This window comes from Ostrinia furnacalis, unplaced genomic scaffold (assembly GCF_004193835.3).
Source record: "Ostrinia furnacalis isolate ACB-3 unplaced genomic scaffold, ASM419383v2 OfSCF0611, whole genome shotgun sequence".
Taxonomy (NCBI): Eukaryota; Metazoa; Arthropoda; class Insecta; order Lepidoptera; family Crambidae; genus Ostrinia; species Ostrinia furnacalis.
In genome coordinates, this window is record NW_021130850.1 from 1,860 (window position 1) to 8,413 (window position 6,554).

Genomic DNA, 6,554 nt, shown 5'->3' on the forward strand with positions numbered 1-6,554 from the left:
CTTTTAGTCAGCCGATATTTTTTTTATTTTTTTTATCCACAACGAGGAAGCTCTTGGCCTGTATCTCACCTGATGGTAAGTGACGATCAGGCCGAAGGTGGAAGCGAGCTTCACCCGGAATCCTCAACCACGGAGGAACTGGCTATCTTACCTCTAACTGCCGGAACACAATAATGCTGTGTAATAATGTGATATAAAGTTTAGTCGGCTTCAAATTTGTAAGAGAGTCGGCCAAATAGGTGTAACGTGCGTACTTCTATATCCATAAGTCATGTTCGTACTGATTAACTAACCACCCGAATAAACTATCTGGCAAAAAGTGTGTAGTCTGCAGGGTGTCTTAAACGAAAGAAAGAAAGAAACATTTACGATGAACATCACTTAGTTAAGGACAGAACGTATACGGAAAAAAAGACAGAAATAGGAAATAAAAAGAGAACTGAGCAGTGCTATCCTGCGCAACAGCGATGCCCGATGCCCATCGCAATGGGACTCCACTCAGCATATGCCGTGGCCCACAGTGGGGAAGGCCACGACGCTGGTTTTCAACGAAACGGCTGGTTTCAAACGACAGGTTTCAAACGACAATGGCACAAACAATGGTCTTACAGTGTAAGGCTGAATTGCATAATCTAACTTTAACCGTAACGATAACCGATGTTTTATTTATGGAGTTTGACAGATTTTTGACGTTTATCAATGTTAAAATAAGATGGTGCAACCCAGCCTTAGTGTCGACTGCTGATTAAGAGGCATTAGTTCGATCTAACACAAGCATTTTAGTTGGGCTTAGCGAGTGAAGCTGCGGGCATAAACTAGTAACTATATTTTTTACATTTTATAGTTTTTTGTTAATTTTTTAAAGATGTTCTAAATGATTATGTATTACTTTAAAGTAATCCATTAAATTGTATTCTCATCTTGTAAACTCTCCGATTGCACATATTTATTTTGAGGTAAACCGCGGAATATACTAATAGGAACTTTCGAAATGATCCATAAATGTCACTTTTTCACCGCATTGTAAATCTTATTTATTTGAAACCGAGTTAAAAAGGTTCTCAATTCGATTATATTTTCTTCTGAGATCAAGACAAGCTTTATCACTGAAAATAATGTTAATTTAGTCATGGGCTTCTTCTTCTTTTCGTGTCGACAACAAACGTACACAGTGTCAGCCCAAAACTCCGCTACAAGTGTAGCGTTGTCAGCAGCACTCATCAAATCCTCCTGAGTGCAGTTGCTTGGGCACTCAGGGCAGTCATGCATGCATGGGCTATGTTCGCATTACAGTGAGAAGTAATAGTAGGTATAAGTCTATGAATTTACTAAATTATTTTTTTTAACATTAAACTGCCTCTAGTATGTTTGACTCCAAGTCATTGTGCACTAAAAGACACAAGAAAACAAAAGGTATGTCCTTTTGGACACAGTCGAGTACTTAATGACTTTACTTAAATCACTAGACAGCAGTTTTCCATCTATAATATTAATAATAATAAAATTCATAAAACTCATTTATTTTTGCAAATATGCTTTTAAAAACACTTTTACACGTCCCAGTATTAACCCTACCACTGCTTCGGGACAATAAATAGGCCAGTGCCAGTGTAAAAAATACCAGTGTAGGTACCAACTTAAAAAAATATACCAAGGAAAATCCCCGAAAAAATACTTATATGTAGACACCCTACACTTAATTTGTTTAACGTAAGTGACTGCTCAAGGTGTACAATTAAAATTTCGCACATACATTAAACGGATAATTTTTGCATGTATTTGAAAGCAATAAATAAAATATTTATGTGCTATGATATCCTGTAGATTACTTTCAACATTGTGACTTTGTAACACCAGGGCGGTGTGAATTTTATACAGGGTGACAATGAAATTGAGAAGGTACCTACTTACATGAACACATTAGTTTATTTCTGAGGTAAAAATTAAGAATGAAATTACAAAAAGGTTATGAGACTGTAATCACATGATAAGAGCAAAACTTTAGGTTTTTGTTTATTATTATTTTCATCATCATCATCATCATCTCAGCCACAGGACTTCCACTGCTCAACATAGGCCTTCCCCAATGCTTTCCATGGTTTTTTAGTGGAGGACGCGATTTGTAAGCACTATTTAAGACTATACAATTAAAGAAATTTTTACTTTGACCATAGTCAAGTTGTCAGTTAAGTTAGACCTACTCGTTGTTGCATTGTTGCTTCTAAAATAAGGTATTTCGTGCCGTAAGGATAATATGTTGCAATGGGCACAGCTATGTCGCAACTGTATCCTTGGGTAAACGCTCTAGTATTTTGTTGGTAGGGTGACCACACTTTTGAAAAATAAAGAACTCAATAGATAATATTATTATAATATTATAGATAGTTTTTAGAATTGGGTCTATGTTCAGTAGTGGACTATCCTATGGCTGAGATGATGATGATGATAACCAAAGACAAATTAAACATATTAAAAACAAAAGAATATTAGTCTTTGTCGCTAAGTAGTCTTAGCAATTTTTTTTTATTGAAACAAATAGATACCTACTTATTCATTTGCTTTACATTAATTTAATTTTCACATTTTTAACCAAGCTAACGATCGTGGATTAAAATTGTACTGTAAGGAATAGATTTTTATCATAATTTAATGTAGGACTTGAAGTCTCAAATATCTGAAAGTTTGGCCACACTATCAGTCTAGTCAATCAGTGTCAAGCCTTAGTACAAACAGCCTTTCTATTTAAGTACAGAATTTAAAGTTAGCTAAGTACTTAAACAATTAAAGTGATTTATTTTTTGCCAAACGCTTTTTCACGTCCCAGTAGGTATTTTATTAAACCCTCCGGTACTACATAATAGTAATAAATAAATAAAAATATTATACCTATAAATGTAGCAGGAAGGCGCTGGATGCAGGCCGCTACCAACCGGGCGATGTAGAAAGCATTGGCCATTGGGGAAGGCCTATGTTCAGCAGTGGACGTCCTGTGGTTGAAATGATGACGTTAATTTAAGTTTGGGGGAGGATTTATTTGGGGGAGGCCTATAATCCAGCTGTCGTCTTATGGCTGAAATGATGTTGATAATGATGATTTAGGTTTCGTATCCGTTGTCTGCAAGCTTAGTTTGGTAGGGCATATGGTTTGGGACTAGATGACGCTGTGTAATTTTTTTAATTTTATATGTAAATGCTAGTGTTCATCACTCTAAGATCTGACCTTGCTGGAATCGAACCCACAGCCTCAACTGTTATTATAGTTAACGTTATAAGTATTTTATTATCTAGCTTAGTCACATTATTTTAAACTAGCTTTCCGCCCGCGGCTTCGCCCGCGTGGAATTTTGTTTGTCACAGAAAAACTTTATCGCGCGCGTCCCTGTTTCAAAAACCGGGATAAAAACTATCCTATGTTCTTTCCCGGGACTCAAACTATCTCTATGCCAAATTTCATCAAAATCGGTTGCGAGGTTTAAGCGGGAAAGCGTAACAGACAGACAGACAGAGTTACTTTCGCATTTATAATATTAGTTGGGATATGCCTTCAATACTTGACATGATTACCTAAATAGCTTGAAGCAAAATAAGCAAATCTTGTCACGAAGGCACTCAAAGCCTAGCACTTTACTCAGTGAGTGCCTGAGGTATGGGAACGGCATGGGAGGGTGTTTTTGAGACGTCAAACGTCAGCGAGACTTCAGTTATACTTCAGATTTGTATGCTCTGTCACAGAATAATAATAAGTACTACGTACAGAAGTTTTACTTCGCGAAGGTATTTAAAAAGCCTGTCTCAAGAGTCAAGCACCATTTTGTTGACAAACGTCAGTGATCGGCACTGCGCCGAAGCTATAGGGCTGACTTCGGTAAAATGATGTGACGTGAGGTGCCAAACTGCGGAAAATGGCGGAGGAAATACATGATTTAGCATGAATTATCATGAATAATGTTAACTACTTACTACTCAGTGTCTTGAGGCAACTTAAAAAAGTACATTCTGTGTTTTTATTATTATTTAGGCAGTTAAATACTGCACAGTATTTAACTAGTACACCATTTTCTTTATTTTCTTCCATCATACACAAGAATACGCGTGCGTGAGTCAATGTTCGCTCGTATGTGAGGCCTTGTCGAATAGTATCCTGTAGGTGGGCCATCGTGCGTGTTTTGTTTTCGATGTAAACTCGCGGAGATGTACAGGCCTGGCTCTGTCTCGTCATAATTTATCATCCATCATACCATCCTAGACTGCATATCACTTAACACCAGGTGCGATTGCGGTCAAATACCTGCCTTGTCTAGCATAAAAAAAAATGTCACCCCTCCCGTGCCGCTCCCATTCCTCAGGCACTGACTGAGTTAAGTACTAGACCTATAAACACTGGAATCTATGTACGATTTTGTGACAAAATGTCAAGCCTGACATGCCTTTGCTTAATGTCAACATAAAACATGTCGTAATAGGACCTCGCTTGTATGATCTTAAACGTGTTTAGATTACCTACATGACATACAAACTAATCTAAAATCTGTGTGGAATTCAATGTTTGTTACGTGTAGGTACACCTAAGGCGATTATCACAATGCACCGCGCTCCGCCGCGGTAAGCGGGACGACAGATTTAATCATTATATGCATCGGGACTATTTCCACCTCTCGTTCCCATCACTGCAACTCCTGTGTAGCCACTTAGACAGGATCTACAGCTTGATCGCCACAAAAACCCAACCAATGAAGGTCAAGTTTGTCCCGGCGGATAGTTAAACTGTCATTGGACCCGCAACGAAATTAATCAGAAGAACATAGGAGGAGTTCGAAATTAATGTTCGACTTCCTCCATTGCAAAGCGGATGACAGGTGACAAACAAAGGTTTAAAACCTTTAAAAAAAGATTATGCACCACGGACAAAATATCAATCAAGGGGGCCTATCTTATGAACAAATTAGCAACTACCTGCCAATAATATTTTATACAAAATCGCTTAAAAGCACGGACATTTTTCCTTGTCGCGACAAGTCATTATATGCAAGTACCTCAGTTTGTATAGAAAACACGCGCGGCACAACAACACACTAACAACGCGTTTGCGCGCGGGATTCGTTATAATATGTCGCCACGCGGACCGCGGCGGAGCGCGGTGCAGTGTGATAATCGCCTAAATGGCTGAAGCTATTTTGATGAATTTTGGAATAGGAATAGGCTAGGCCTTGGAGGAGAACATAAGCTAGCTTTGTCAGAAAATAATTAAGGCGTAAATAAGGGATGAATTAATATTGAGATTACAAAAAATCTAAGCTTAAAAGACTAAAAGTGGTTTTGTCGTTATGTGTACCTAACCTAGACAATACAAAATCCATATTAAATTTTGCTCACTATAATTTTATTGAAAAACTAGCTGACCCGGCGAACTTTGTTCCGCCTTAATGGCAATAAATAAGCAGACTTTTTATTTTATTTCGAACGGGATAAAAAGTATCCTATGTCCTTCTCCTGGTCCTATAATATGCCCATGACTTCGTCTTTGAACCTAGTTTATTCTAACTACTAAGCTTTATTACTATAGTAATGACCTGATGCTGGAACTGAAGGTAGCTCGTTTTAAATAATTATTTGATTGTAATCGTTATGAAAATATTAAGATGATGATGAAATAACTAGACACGTTATTATAATAATGACATAATAATATAGTAGGTACCTAATTACAACTTTGAATTTAAACTACAAAAAGAAAGTTTTAATTTGGTAATTATGTCTATCATTTAAAGATTTTTCTTATATGTTGTCCTGAAGTGGTGGTAGGGCAAGCTATAAATTATTTGGGACGAGCGTAAAAAGGGCCTACCTAAAGAATTAGAATTTAAAATTGAATCAATACCTAAAATTGTGATAAGGTGGTATACCTTAGTAGTATTCCTCCTAAAGCCCTTTCAAATGTATTTTTAAGTCCTACTTATACGGTTAAGTTATTAGTAGAATGTAGGCTACGAGTATAGGCAACACTGGTAACTTACATTTTAGCCTAAGCGCAGACCACCGACTTTTAGTCAGCCGATAGTTGTGCCCGATTTTAATTTGTATGAAGAATTGGCCGATACCAAATCGGTGTAATGTGCGCACTTTCATACATCTCCGTACTGATTAACAGTCCGACCCAACTATCGGCTATCTAAAAGTGGGTTGCCTGCGTCTAGACTTCACTTACCATCAGGTGAGATACAGACCAAGAGCTTCCTCGTTGTGGATAAAAAGAAATAAAAAATAAACCTTTTCTAAAGCCTGGTCCGTGAGCACGTAGAATTTTGTCCAATGACCCCAAACTACCTATCCTTATCGCTCGCGCGTAATTATGTTACTGTCGCGCTCGCACACTCACTGTGGGCGCCCGTCGCACAGTCGCGACAGCAATATAATTACGCGCGAGCGATAAGGATGGGTAGCTTGGGGTCATTGGACGGGATTCTACGTGCTCACGGACCAGGCTTTAGACAAACATAGTAACCTCTTTCTTTAAAAACTTTTTCCCAATCCTATGTTTCTTTTTATGGCCGCAG